This window comes from Pelodiscus sinensis, chromosome 2 (assembly GCF_049634645.1).
Source record: "Pelodiscus sinensis isolate JC-2024 chromosome 2, ASM4963464v1, whole genome shotgun sequence".
NCBI classification, from domain to species: domain Eukaryota; kingdom Metazoa; phylum Chordata; order Testudines; family Trionychidae; genus Pelodiscus; species Pelodiscus sinensis.
The window spans coordinates 58718776-58733157 of NC_134712.1; the positions used below are offsets into that span (position 1 = coordinate 58718776).

A 14382-nucleotide genomic window follows, 5' to 3' on the forward strand; every position below is an offset into this window, starting at 1 on the left:
CAGCAGGGAGGTGAGACAGGACAACTCAGCTCCTGCCTCCCTCCTCCCCGCTCTCTCTGATACAGAGATAGGAGAGTGGGGGAGCATGTAACTGTGAGGGTTAACTGATGAGCCTGGGCTTATCAGTTAACCATGTACATTGATATACGTTACCATCTCTAGTAAGTTGCGCCCCCACACCAAACTCTTCCCCTTCCTGCCCTTGGCTGCAGTGCCAGAGGGGGGAGAGAACAGACCCCTGTTGAGCTACGGGGGTGGCCTGGGAGGGAGGGGGAAAGAACAGACATGAGGTGGGCTGAGGAGGAAAGAACAGGCCCTGGGGGTGTAGCCTGCGTGTGGGGGAAAGGGGAAAGAACAGGCAGTCTAGGGCATATGCGTAGAGAACATGCCCCTGGTCCCCAGCCTCATGCACCGCGCCCCTCCCCCCCACATCTCCAAGGCTATACCCTGAAGGACCTATGCCAGGCCTGGGCAAAATATAGCCTGGGGGCTGGCTCCGGCTCACTAAGCCACCGGATCTGGCCCATGAACCATCCTGCTGGGATCCTCAGGCACATGCAGCTACACGGTTTGAAACACAGTCCCTGTGTTTCTCTGCTCTGCAGGAAGGGGGAGGCTTCATGCAATCTCCCCCTCCCAGCTCAATTCTCAGCTCCTATTGTCCAGAAACAACTGGCCAAGAAAAACTGATCTCAGCCAATCTCTCAGCTCCTATTGGCTGGAAACAGCCAATCAATCAGAGTTCAGAGATTGGCCTGAGAGACTGGAGCAGCACAAGCCTCTTCCCCCATCCAGAGTTGAGAGCCATGTGAAGGGAGCAGCCTGTATTTTTAAGCGGGCTGGGGCTGCAACAGGCAGGGAACCCAGCCTGCCTTGGGGATGCTGCAGCCTCCTGGCCAGGAGACACTGGCTGGGAGGAGTTTACCTATCTCTGGCACCCCTACTCCCTCCTTCAGATCACTATCCAAACTGTCTGCATCCCCTGCCCCAGGTGACAACTTCCTCCTAGACCTTGTACCACCTGCAACTCTCCTCCCCCAGGCCAGAATCCTCTCCTGCACCCACACTTCCTCCCTGACCCTATACCCCAATCTCCTGATCCAGGTCACAACTCCCTCCTCCACCCAAACACCCTCTCAGACCCCACGCTATCTCCTGCATCCCAATCTCTTACCCCGTGTGCCTTCTGCACCCAACCTCCAACCTAGACCTCACACCTCCTCCAGGAAAGTGTGGCCCTTGAACACTTTCTAAAATCTTGACATAGCATCCCCACCAAAAATTATTGCCCACCCCTGACTTAGGAAATGCCAGGTAAGTCTGCTAGTATGACATGAAGTAAAATGCCAATACACACATTCTGTTTCTTGTCTTGATCAGGTATTCATTATTAATTTTCTAGAAATGATTTCAAAGTTTAAGTAAATACAGAATTTTAAACTGAGTCTTTGGTCATATGTTCATTACATTTCTACCCTATACTCTTTTCAATGTTCTTAAGTTTTTCTTCTTATGCACTTCCCCTCCCTTCTTTTTTGCTTGATTGTCTGTTATATAACTCCACTTTACTGATTTTTATTTCGTTCTTTGTATTCTGTGAGCTGCAAAATGTAACTTGTCAAAATCGTGACCATAACTGAGCAATGTAGGAGTGAAGTGTTGAAAACGGCTGGGAGGGGGAGTGAATCAGCACAGGAGAGTCAGAATATGTAGAGATGTAGGGGTATGAGTGGATTATCATATGTATGAAAATCAGGAGAACAGAGACAAAATATAACCAGCATAGCTGAGTTTGTTACTCTGCAGGTTAGCGTGTACTTTAAAAAAACTTTAATAAAACAATCATGCTGGCTAGAAATGTTGTTACTTTTAGCCCTAAATAGGGTGCCACCTCAACTCAGAATTCTTATTTTCTCTTGAAGTGTTCCTTAGCAATTAGTTTCCAGTTACAGCATGATAATAGTATAGGTTTCACTGAGCTGATGTTTATAATATGTAACAGAAAACTCCAATTTCTCTACTTTGAGAGGGTTTTTTTAATCCACAAGAACCAAAATAACAGGATTTTGATTAGAACACTTTGCTATAGAATGTACCCTGTTTTAGAGCTGCTGTATATCTCTAAACATTTATGATCTTTGCTATGAATTTGTTACACAGTTGGACTTAACGGCTACGTCTAGACTGGCATGATTTTCCGCAAATGCTTTTAACGGAAAAGTTTTCTGTTAAAAGCATTTGTGGAAAAGAGCATCTAGATTGGCACGGACGCTTTTCCGCAAAAGCACTTTTTGTGGAAAAGCGTCCGTGCCAATCTAGACCCGCTTTTCCGCAAAAAAGCCCCGATCGCCGTTTTCGCGATCGGGGCTTTTTTGTGCAAAACAAATCTGAGCTGTTTACACTGGCCCTTTTGTGCAAAAGCTTTGTGCAAAAGGACTTTTGCCCGAACGGGAGCAGCATAGAATTTCCGCAAGAAGCACTGATTTCAGACAGTAGGAAGTCAGTGTTCTTGCAGAAATTCAAGCGTCCAGTGTAGACAGCTGGCAAGTTTTTCCGCAAAAGCAGCTGCCAGTCTAGACACAGCCAACATGTTTATACTGGAATGGAAGCTAAAGAACATTTAAATTAGATTTTCTGTTGGGCATTCTTTGGAAGAGAATACAATAGATTAAGTTTAAAAAGGGAAAATTAGTGGTAGTCTCCCTAGGTTGGCCATGCGCCATCGTAAATGCGGGTTGAGGACGTAAATTGGGGGTTTTCGGCCCCTTCTGCACTTACAAAAATGGTTGTAGGTGCGGGGAGTTGTAACTCAGGCAGGTGGAAGTCAGGGGTTTCCTGGAAACACATTTGGCTCATTTTCCAAATGCTTGACTTAAGTTGACAGCTTCATCTTCAAAACAAAAATTACTTAATCAAAAGAAAAATTACTCTTAACTTTTTTATCTCAAAGATCGGCTAATGAAGATTTAGCCATCACAGAGCATGCAATCTGTTATGTAAAAAACTACACCCTTTAAAAATCCTTAGACCAAAGATAAACTAAGAAAAATTTACTTTTTTACAATCAAATATAATGTATTGATTCAACTATAGATTAAATGATAGCTGACAATACCCTTAATACCCAGCTCATATGTTCTTTATGCTACTGGACATAGTGAATCTAAGTAACCCTGTTTGATAGGTTGAGAATGAGGCATCATTTGTAGTCAAATACATTCTGCTTTTCACAAGTTAGATACCATGGTATGTTTCTCAAGATGTCATGCAAAGCTTAATGTGATAGACCAGCACAGGGGGTGAGAGGGTCTATTTCAGATTCCTTTGAGGTTTGTGTTTCTAGAAAGCCTAATTTATCTTAAAATTGAGTCTGCAGTATTTTGTAATAAATTATTTTTCTAACAATCTATTAATGGAAATATTTGGAAGGGAAAAGTCTTTAGTTACAAATTACTTTACAAATAGAGGGTGATGCAGCATATACTTTAATTTCCAGCACAGAAATAGGCATTGGAGGATCAGGTTTAAAAATAGTCTGAAATTTCTGAAATAGATTTTGAAATTAATTTGATTTTCCCAACAGCTAGCAGCACAAAATCATAATAACTTCATATATTCCACAGCCAACTTATTTGTATTGTCTTAATTCAGTTGCCTTGAAAGAAATGAATGGTGGGACCACTTCGATGTAACTGGTCTGTAATCTCAAGAAAATTTTCTGAAAGTTTCTCAAGTTATGAGAAGCATAGAAAAAAACCCCAAGTTTTTTTAAAAAAGATGGAAAAACAAAAATTCTCTCATCCCAGGTGTGCGGATAGGAAATTACATATGCTTGCTTTTTACTGTATTCAGCATCTGTGAAATATAGATTATGCTTTTTTGTTTGTATCTTCTTTTTTGGGCTTATACCACCTTTGACAACCTGGTTCTGAATTTCTCAGACAAGATCTGCTAAAAGTGTCAGGTAGGGTGGATAAAAATCAAACAATTAAAAAAAGGGATATTTTTTAATTTGGATTTTTAAAAACCAATAAAATACTAAATTTCTCATTTTAAAATAAGTTACAATTAAATGTCATCACAAACATGCTATGCTTACACTTACTGTCTCATAAAAATGAATTAATGGTGCTAGTCTGTCCAGCCTAATTACCAGCTCTTGATTCTTAAAATTCTGGGCTTTCATTTTCTGTTTCTCAGCAGACTAAAGTAACATTCAAAGAAACATGTTCTGTACTATGTGGTGGTGGACCTGGACCAAGCATGACAGAAGAATTAAGACATTGTCTTAAAGACAAGAAGACATTATAGAGGAAAGGATGGAGGCAACATAGAAAGGAACAGACTTGCAAGAATGAAACATAAAAGAGCTAGTTTTAGAAGTTTTAAGGACACTGCATTTAGTGTTCTGAGCACTTACCTGTTAGAGCTAATACATTTGAAATTTAAAAAAAGTTTAAGGACACCCATCAGGTGGCAACTCAGGAGACTTGTTGAAATTGTAAATGTGAAACATTTATGTAGCATTATATATTTAGTTTAATAAAATAAGTGTTGTTGTGTGTGATTTAGTTCTTACCATTTCTACTGTACTGCTGCTGCATCTGCAGCTTGACACAGGAAATAGTACATAACATTTATTCCAGGGATGTAAGCGACCGGTTGACTACCTAATAAGCATATGCTTATCGGGTAGTTGAGTAGTGACTCAGCTAGTTGCTTTCCCTCCCCTTCCCCATTCCCCCCCGCCTCTATCAGAGAGTAGCAGCATAAGAACGGTCATACTGAGTCAGACCAAAGGTCCATCTAATCCAGTATCCTGTCTGCTGACAGTGGCCAATAACAGATGCCTCAGAGGGAGGGGTCACCCACCTCCAGCACGGGTGGGGGAAGCGGGAGCTGGCTTAAAAGCCAGTTCTCCCCAGTACCGTCTTGGCAGAGGAGCAGGGGAAGTAGAGGTGCAGCAGGCAGGACCGGGCACAAGCCAGGTTTCCCGGTTTGCACATGATCCCCCCTGCTACGCCGCTGCCTTTTAAATGTATTAAGAGTCTGGTGTCCAGGAGCTAACCCCATGTGGTTCTGCAGTTCCCCCATTATCAACTAACTGAGTAATTGATGGAAATTCCATTAAGTACTTGATTAGCTGGTTAACTGCAATTTAACATCTCTGATTTATTACCTATGAGAACTATTTCCTAAATTAGTAAAATCCAGAAACTTGCACAGATACAAGCAGATATAATCTTAATATATATCTTGGATTTTGTTATTTCCACTCCAACTCATATGATGAAGTGGATCTCACCCAAAAGGGATGATCCTATTTATTTTTGTTAGCTTTTAAGGTGCCGCAGGACTACTCATTGTTAATAAAATCAAGTTATCTAAAAAAAATTACACAAAGTAAAATGCTTAGATGTTGTAAAATGCTGTACTGAATTGTAAATTAACATGTTTTAGTCATCAGATTGGTACCATTGTTTAAGAACTATGTGAAGTATCAATCAGTAGGAAACTTAATCGAAATCATTGATTTTTCTTGGTGATTTATATTGTGATTTAAATCAAGGTAATTTTAAATCAATCTACTCTGGTTTCAAGAGCCTTATAATTTGTTTTTACATTCCTCGCTCATTTCTGCATCAGGTGAATTTCTGGACTGTAAAACACATCTGTCTTGTGGTGCAATCATTTTGATCTCATCAGAAGATCATTTCTTCTTCAAGTGGTTGCTCATGTTCATTTGAATCAGGTGTGCGCACCTCGTGCACTGCGTCTTCCAGAGTGTTTTCCCTAGCGGTACCCGTAGCGCCAGCAGGGCGCCTCCTGGAGTGGTGCCGCTATGGCGGAGCATAAGTACCCCTGCCGGCGCTCCCCCTCCTCAGTTCCTTCTTACTGCCCATGACAGTCGTTGGAGCGTGTCTCTCTGTTAGAGTAGTTAATGGTTCCCGTTTCTCTTAGTGTTGTAGATAGTTGTAAATAGTTTAAATTAGTTAGATAGTTGGTAGTTCTTTGTTTTTTCCTTCTCCCCCTTCGGGGAGCCTCAAGGCTTTAAGGCTTGCGCTGTATGCGCTAAATTTATGCCCAAGGGAGACCCTCAGGATAGCTGTTTAAAGTGTTTGGGTGAGGGTCACCTAGCAGATGCCTGTAAGATCTGCAGGTCATTCAAACCGCGCATGAAGAGGGAGCGGGACTCTCATTTGAAGCTTCTCCTCATGGAGGCGGCTTTACAGCCGGCACTGACTGGACATTCCATGGTGCACAGTGCGCCGGCGTCAACGCGCGACGCTCCGTCCCGTGCGTGGACTTCGGAACCGAGGCCTCGGCACCGCTCTCACTCCCTGGCGCCGAAGAAGTCAAGATCTTCGCGGGGTAGGTCTCCAAGCTGGAAGCCCAGCTCCGGCCTACACCGTTGCCACGAATCCCTGGTGCAGGCATCTCCGAGTGCTGCGGTGCGGCGTAAAAGAGCTGGACGACCATCAAGTCCAGGTCAGCTACCCTCGCATCGTCTTTCGACGCCGGACACTTTTGAGGTGGCTCAGGACCTGATTAGCCTCACTACCTCCCCTCCGTCGTTGGTTGAGGCGGTGAGGTTGAGGTCTTCGACGCCGGGAGCCATGTTGGCACCAGCTTCTCCTCCGCACCGGTTGGATCAGTTGGCACCGGTCACATATGCAGCGGAACTGTCCCCTGTAGGACCAGTACCACTTGCTCCTACCTCGGTGCCTGCTTCGACGCAGGCCGCCAGGCCTCACGCGGTGCCCGACTGGCCTTGACCCCAGTTGGTGCTAGGACCTCTCCTGGAACCGGTCTTGGCTGACCCGGTGCCGTATTACTCAGGCCTTGTGGCACCGTCAATGACACCGGCACCGACCCTCTTGACCGGGGTGCCGCATCAGTCTTCGGCACCAGGCTCTTTGGTACCGGGCTCTTCGACACTGATTCAAGCGCAGGCACTGGGCTCTTCGGCACCGCTGCAGGTACTGGCATCGGCCCCGTGTGCCATGCCAGTACCACCAACACCGATAACGCCGATCTTTTCGACAGCGACTACTACGGCTCCTGCGCCTTCTGCCCTGCCTGCCATGATGTCCACGGGGGCAACAATAGGGGCGCTGCTTTTGGGGCAATGTGACTTGGGAGTTCCACTCCCACAACCGGCACCAATTTCAGCACCGCAGTCCACAGGCACCGTGTCGATGCTGCATGCGGCACAGGGGCCTGTTTTCCCGGCACCGGCACTGGTACCAGTACGCCCTCACCACACGCACGTGGGCAAGCTAGAATCTATGGCCAGGTTCGCCCCTCCGATGGTGGCAGGGCACTCGTCATCGGCACCACCCTGGCCTGAGTCTGACTACTCTTCAGATTCTGATGTGGGCTCTTTCAGGTCAGAGTCCTCGTGAGCTTTGTCACATCATAGATCCCGTTCCTGGCACCAGCGTGACCGTTCGCGTGTGCAGAAGTCTTGGCCGCCTCAGCCGCATTGGCCTTTTTGGATGCCGTGGGCATACCACCAGTGGCAAGGGCCTGTCCCCCCTCCCCAGTGTTGAGTGTCTCCGGGCACCGGGCACCTCCATCGGCGCTGCTGTCACGACCCTCTCCCTCGCCACAGAGGGCTGCTACTATTGATGCCACTAGGGATCCGCAGGCTTCGGTGCTGGACCTGCTTCTGTATGCGGTGCTGCCTGCCCAGCCGCCCCCTCCATCGGGCCCTATGCTAGATCCGGTGCTGCTCCAGGAGTCATCGTCGTCCTCATCCTCGTCTCCAGACAAAGCGTTAGCGGATCCTGCACCGGCGATGCCAACGATTGATGCTTGGTTGCATTAGGATCTGCTCCAGCCTCTGGCTTCCAACCTGGGTGTCCCAGTGGAACCAGTAGTAGAGAACACAGATCCCATGATAGACATCCTGTCCAACGATGTGCTGGCCCATTTGGCTTTGCCACTCAACAAGACTGTCACTAAGATCACTAACGCCCTGTGGCAGACCCCGGCTTCTTTAACTCCTACCTTAAAGGGAGTCGAGAGGCGCTATTATGTCCCGTAGTCGGGGCACGAGCACCTATATTCCCAGCCTGTCCCAGGGTCCCTGGTAGTCCAAGCTCAGAAGGAGAGACTTCCGCAGCTGGGGCGTCCCCGAAGGCTAGAGAGCCCAAACACCTTGATCTGATGGGGCATAAGGTGTATGCCACTGGTGGAGTGCAGCTCCACATTGCTAACCAGCAGGCAATGCTGAGCCAATACGCCTATAACACATGGCAGGCGATGGATAAGTTTAAGGATAGGCTTCCCGCCGAGGCACATCAGGAGTTTGCAGCTATGACCACAGAGGGCAGGACTATCACCCGTACAGCTCTTCAGGCTTCCTTGGATGCTGTTGACTCTGCAGCCCTCACCATAGCGTCAGGTGTAGTTATGTGCCGTGGTGCCCGGCTGCAGGTGTCTGGAATACCTCCTGATGTCCAGACTACTATTCAGGATCTGCCTTTTGACGGCAAGGCGTTATTCCCAGAGCATACGGACTCGAGGCTCCATACGCTCAAGGACACGAGGTCTACTTTCTGGTCCTTGGGGATCCACGCGCCGGTTCCTCAGCGACATCAGCTTCACGACAGATAGCAGAGGAAAACGCAGTCCTAGGCTCCCTGTGGGGATTACTGGAGAGGCCGTCCTCGTGCTCCCAGTGGGGGTGCGGGGGCGGCTGCGGCCCCGTCATCAGCCAGAGGTTGTTGTCACTGCCTGAGAGGGGACAACCCCCGTGGGGTTGGACAGGGCCTCTCTCAACAGTCCAAGCACCCGTTTTGACAGTCCTCTAGAGCGTTGCGCACCAGTTTCCCCCCCCGGCTCCCTGTTTGGGGCCAGGTTATCCTGTTTTGCCCACTCCTGGGCAGGAATCACCTCTGACGCCTGGGTTCTGAGAGTAGTCAGAGATAGCTATACTATCCCTTCCCTGGGTTCGCCCCCTTCCAACCCGCCTGCCCCGTCCCTTTTCAGGGACACCTCTCACGAAGGCATTCTCCATCAAGAGGTGTCGACGCTCCTCCAAAAGGGAGCGGTAGAGAGGGTTCCTCCACATTTAAGGGGCAAGGGATTTTATTCCCGGTATTTTATTGTCCCAAAACCAAAGGGTGGGGTTCGTCCCATCCTAGACCTCAGGGATCTCAACAAGATGGTGGTAAAATCCAAATTCAGAATGGAAACCCTGGCTTCTGTTATCCCGGTATTACAGTTAGGAGACTGGTACGCAACTCTCGATCTCAAGGACGCATACTTCCATGTGGCAGTAAGACCCAGTCACAGGAGGTTTCTCCGCTTTATTGTATCCCGCTGTCACTTCCAGTTTACGGTGCTCCCATTTGGTCTCTCGACAGCACCCAGGGTCTTCACGAAATGCATGTCGGTCGTAGCGGCTTTCCTCCTCAAAAAAGGGGTACATGTCTTTCCGTACCTAGACAACTGGCTGATTCGTGGTCGATCCTACCAACAAGTGGAGGCTCATGTTTCCCTTACAAGGGCTCTCTTCGTAAGAATGGGCCTCATGCTCAACGAGGAAAAGTCACTGTTGACTCCCTCTCAGTGCCTCGAATTCATGGGGGCTTTCTTGGACGCCAGGGTGGCAAGAGCATTCCTCCCCAGAAACAGATTTCTGGCCATAGTGGAGCTGGTCTCCGAGTTAACCCGGTTCCCCATTACGACTGCCCAAGTCTGCTCGAGACTGCTGGGCCACATGGCGGCATGCACATATGTGGTACGCCATGCTCGAATGAGGCTCAGACCCCTGCAAGCCTGGTTAGCAAAGTCATTCTACCAGTCCAGGAGTTTCTGGGACATGGTTCTCACCGTGCCTCCAGAGGTAATCGCCACCTTACAGTGGTGGACTCAGGAGGCTGTGGTGTGCAGTGGGGTTCCGTTTACTGTGCCTCCCCCCTCGATCACACGGGTGACAGACGCCTCGGACCTGGGTTGCGGAGCACACCTGGAGCATCACAGGACCCAGGGCTTGTGGTCTCCTGCAGAGCGAGCCCTGAAAATAAATGTCCGGGAGCTCAGGGTGGTTAGGAGAGACTGCGAGGCCTTCATGTCAAAGTTGTCCCACTGCTCTGTCCTGGTGCACCTGGACAACACGGCAGCTGTTTTTTACCTCAGCAGGCAGGGGGGAGCCCAGTTGCCTCCCCTCTGCTGCGAGGCTTTGTGGCTGTGGGACTTGTGCATAGTGCACGATATAGTTTTGCAGGCAGAGTACCTGCTAGGGTGCAAAAACTTGCTGGCCAATGCTCTGAGCAGGTCCTTCGGAGCCCACGAATGGTCCCTCAAGGATTCTGCCCTTCATCTGGTCTTCCACAGGTGGGGTTGTCCCCTACTAGATCTGTTTGCCTCGGCACACAACATCAAGTGCCAGAATTACTGCTCCCTGTTGGGCCTGGGGGACCTCTCCAGGGGAGATGCCATGGCCGTACCGTGGCCGGTGGGCATCCTCTATGCATTCCCTCTGTTCCACCTAATTCCCAGGGTTCTGACCAGGGTCAGGACCTTCAGGTCCACGGTCATCCTGATAGCCCCTTGGTGGCCCAGGCAGTTCTGGTTTCCGATCCTGGTGGATATGCTCACCGAGCCTATAACGCTCCCATTGGTTCGGGATCTCCTCACCCAACCCTGGGACGGGGGGCTCATGGTTCACCTGAATCTCAGCTCTCTCCACCGGATGACCTGGTTTATCTGTGGCTGACCCAACCGGAAAGGGAATGTTCCCAGGAGGTGCAGATGGTGCTCTTAGGTAGCAGGAAGCCATCCACCAGGCAGTCCTACGCAGCCAAGTGGTGGCGGTTCTCGTCTTGGGCATTCAGAAGGGGAGTGCACCCATCCTGTGCACCTGTCCTGTCCATTCTGGACTATTTTTTCGAGCTCAGGTCTGGTGGGCTCTCTACCTCTTCTATCAAAGTTCATGTGGCATCACTCTCCGCTTGGGACCTTAACCTCATGTTGTCTAGACTTATGTCGCCCCCCCTTTGAGCCGCTCTTTGAAGCACCTCTCTATGAAGATTGTGTTCATTGTGGCCATTACATTGTCTCGCAGGGTTTCCGAGCTGAGGGCGCTAACTGTAAACCCGCCCTACCTAGTGTTCTCGGACAATAATGTGAGGGTCCGCCCTCACCCAGCCTTTCTCCCCAAGGTGGTGTCACCGTTCCATCTGTCCCAAGATATTTACCTCCCAGTTTTCTTTCCAAAGCCCCATGCCTCTCCTAGAGAGCCAGTACTCCACTCCCTAGATGCTAGGCGGGCATTAGCCTTTTATGTTGATAGAACAAAATCCTTTCGTAAGTCCACGCAACTGTTCGTGGCTTTCGCGGACAGAATGAAAGGGCTCCCTATCTCGACCCAGAGGTTGTCCAATTGGGTCGCAGGGTGTATCAGAGGGTCTTATGTCCTGGCCGGGAAGGTCCCGCCCCGGGTTACAGCACATTCCACCAGGGCGCCGGCGTCCTCTGTAGCTTTTGGGGCTCAGGTTCCAATTACAGAAATCTGCAGGGCGGCCACGTGGTCATCAGTACATACGTTTACGGCGCACTATGTGCTGACACAGCAGGCCAGGGAGGATGTAGGGTTGGGCTCTGCGGTTCTCAGCTCTGTGTTGTAAACGTGTTGGTTTTTTTCTCTGTACCACATTGCACTTTATTCAGCAGTTCTCTGTGTTATGTTACTTGAATAAATATATTTTGGGTTGTTCAACTTTCATGGACTTCTCTTTCTGGGTGCTCTGACCCCTCCTTCGTAAGTGGGGTTGGCTTGGAAGTCACCTGATTCGAATGGACATGAGCAACCACTCGAAGAAGAAAAGAACGGTTACTTACCTGTAACTGTTGTTCTTCGAGATGTGTTGCTCATGTCCATTCGATTCCCCCCCTACCTCCCTTTTGTTGGAGCATCCGGCAAGAAGGACCTGAGGAGAGGGAGCGCTGGCAGGGGTACTTACGCTCCGCCATAGTGGCGCCATTCCAGGGGGCGCCCTGCCGGTGCTATGGGTACCGCTAGGGAAAACGCTCCGGAAGACGCGGTGCACGCGGTGCACACACCTGATTCGAATGGACATGAGTAACACATCTCGAAGAACAACAGTTATAGGTAAGTAACCGTTCTTTTTTTTACTCCAGATTCTTTGCTGTGATTAAAAAGTTCCACGGGTGCTGGTTTTGTGCATCCTCATTCATGCACAGAACTTATTTTAGGATGATCTTCATCTCTTCTAATCTTTTGATGAAGTCAGATGCGTTTATGGTAAATCTGTCTATAGGGCAAAATACGGAAATTTGTCAAATCTACCTAATATTATAGGACATTTAATCAAGATTCCGAAGGTATAAGTGTAATGCCTTCTGATGAGGCATCATTGTACACTTTGCCAAGGATGAGGTTGTTTTTTGCTTGAAGAGTGACAAAACCCCTTTTGTGTTTGCTGGGCATCTACTTGGAGGTCATACACTTCTTCATGAATAATTACAAAAGGGTGTTATGGAGCAGTAACTCTTTAAATTCTGTTTGCATCTTACATGGACAAACTGAATTCTCCATCCCTCCCTCCTACTCTGAAGGTTGCCTGATATGGAGGGATGGATTCTGTCTTACCTGTGAATTTTCATTCCTACAACCCTTCATGTCAGATGGTATGTCTCCTTACTCATAGGAATGTAATATGTCCAGGGTTTTTTTCTGGCTAGTGTTCACTTGTTTTTAAGCAGCTTGAAAAAGAACTCAGAGATCATCAGAAGATCCCTAAATTTGCTGCAAATGGTTTGAATTGAATAGCACTCTTGAACTTTTACAACAAAGAAATATTAACTATATAAGATACTGTTTTGGGGAGTTCTTCAATAGTAGTGGTCCTAACTCCATTTCAGAGCAAAGATCTGATTTGACCCCAGTTTTCAGGGAATGACCCACTGTGAAGGCTGTCTGACATGGAAAGTTTTAGACCAGGTTTAAACTTCAAACAATATATTGGTGTGTAAATCCACACCCTGAGTAAATAGCTATACCTCTCCTCTTCCCCTCCCCCCCTCCCGCCCGCCCCATTGAGCTTCTGTTGAAATAGCTACTGCTTCATGGGCAGGTGGATTAATTACACTGACAGGAGAAGGTCTCCTGTCAGCAGAGCAGTAGCTTTAACTTAAACGCTGTGGTTTTAAGACTAGACATGCTCTTTAGATGAAAAGTGGCAGATAAGACAAGATCATTTCCTTTTGAAATTGTGCAGCAAGCTGCACATTTTTCCTGCCCCACTGGCTTGTCTGAAGCTGTGAACTAAACCACTTTTGCTCTTCTGTTTTGCTGTCTACTGTATTTACACGATAGTAGTAAATTTTATCCTCCAATTGGTTCATAACATTAATTTTCCCATACTTGCAGTTTTAAAAGCAAACTTCAAAACCTGGGAGCAAAACAAATCTAAAGCAGTTATTCTTGCTCTGCATCATTTTATATCTTAGCCAAGAGTCTTCATTGAATTGCCAACTTGTGAGAGTTTCAGAAATCCTAAATAATTCCAATTGTGATACTTGTTCAGCAGATCCTAAGGCTATCAAACAATCTATGGTACATCTTTCCTTGGAATCTGGATCTAAAAGCAGAAACTTGCTATTATTACTTCAGTAACTCCTTTTCTCTTACAAATTTCCCTTCTACCATTTACAGAGTTTGAGAGTTTTGTCCCACCTTGAGTTTCATTGTTATGAGTATTCCATTATGAGGCTTGGTGGATGTGGTTATGTAAACTTTGTGGTGATACATGCTATAGTGACTGGTGCATTAGATATGCATGAGTAATGTTTTAAAAATACTTCCCCTCAATTAATTTGCATTATGTATTGTACTCTTTTACACTAAAGTAAATCAATATATTTTCAACAGTGTACGCCATGTCTTAAACATTTGGACCCAGATCCTCTGGTATGATACTGCAGTCCTAAAGTACATTATCAGTGGATCATGGCCCTAAACTTGGGGCAGCTACCTGTTGTAGCTTGCAGGCTGTTGTAAATTATGTGGAGGAACTAATCTGGCACAAATAGTATTTGTGAATGAATGAGCATCAAGGCTGTTCTTTCATCTGATTGCTCTTTCCTGCACTAAGCATACTCCAATGCAAATATAGCTGATTCATAAATAAATTTAATGCTGGCTAGGAATATGTTATCCAGCAAGTGGCAATATTTCAGAATGAAAATTCAAATCTTTGAGCTCCAGGATGAATTAGAAAAAATAAATTCTCTGAACTTGCTTTGAAAAATAGTCTTAAAGCCAATGATAAAAATTGCAAAAATTGAGGAAAATATTAGTTTTCATTAAACTAGTCAAGAAAAAAAACAGGTTGGTCTTCATTTAGT

General features: G+C 47.2%; 1 protein-coding gene across 2 annotated transcripts in view; it reads left to right on the forward strand.

Annotated features, from left to right (window-relative positions):
- Positions 1-14382, forward strand: part of PDE7A (phosphodiesterase 7A) — a 93739-nt gene that overhangs the window by 10667 nt on the left and 68690 nt on the right. The gene's annotated exons all lie outside the window — the stretch shown is intronic.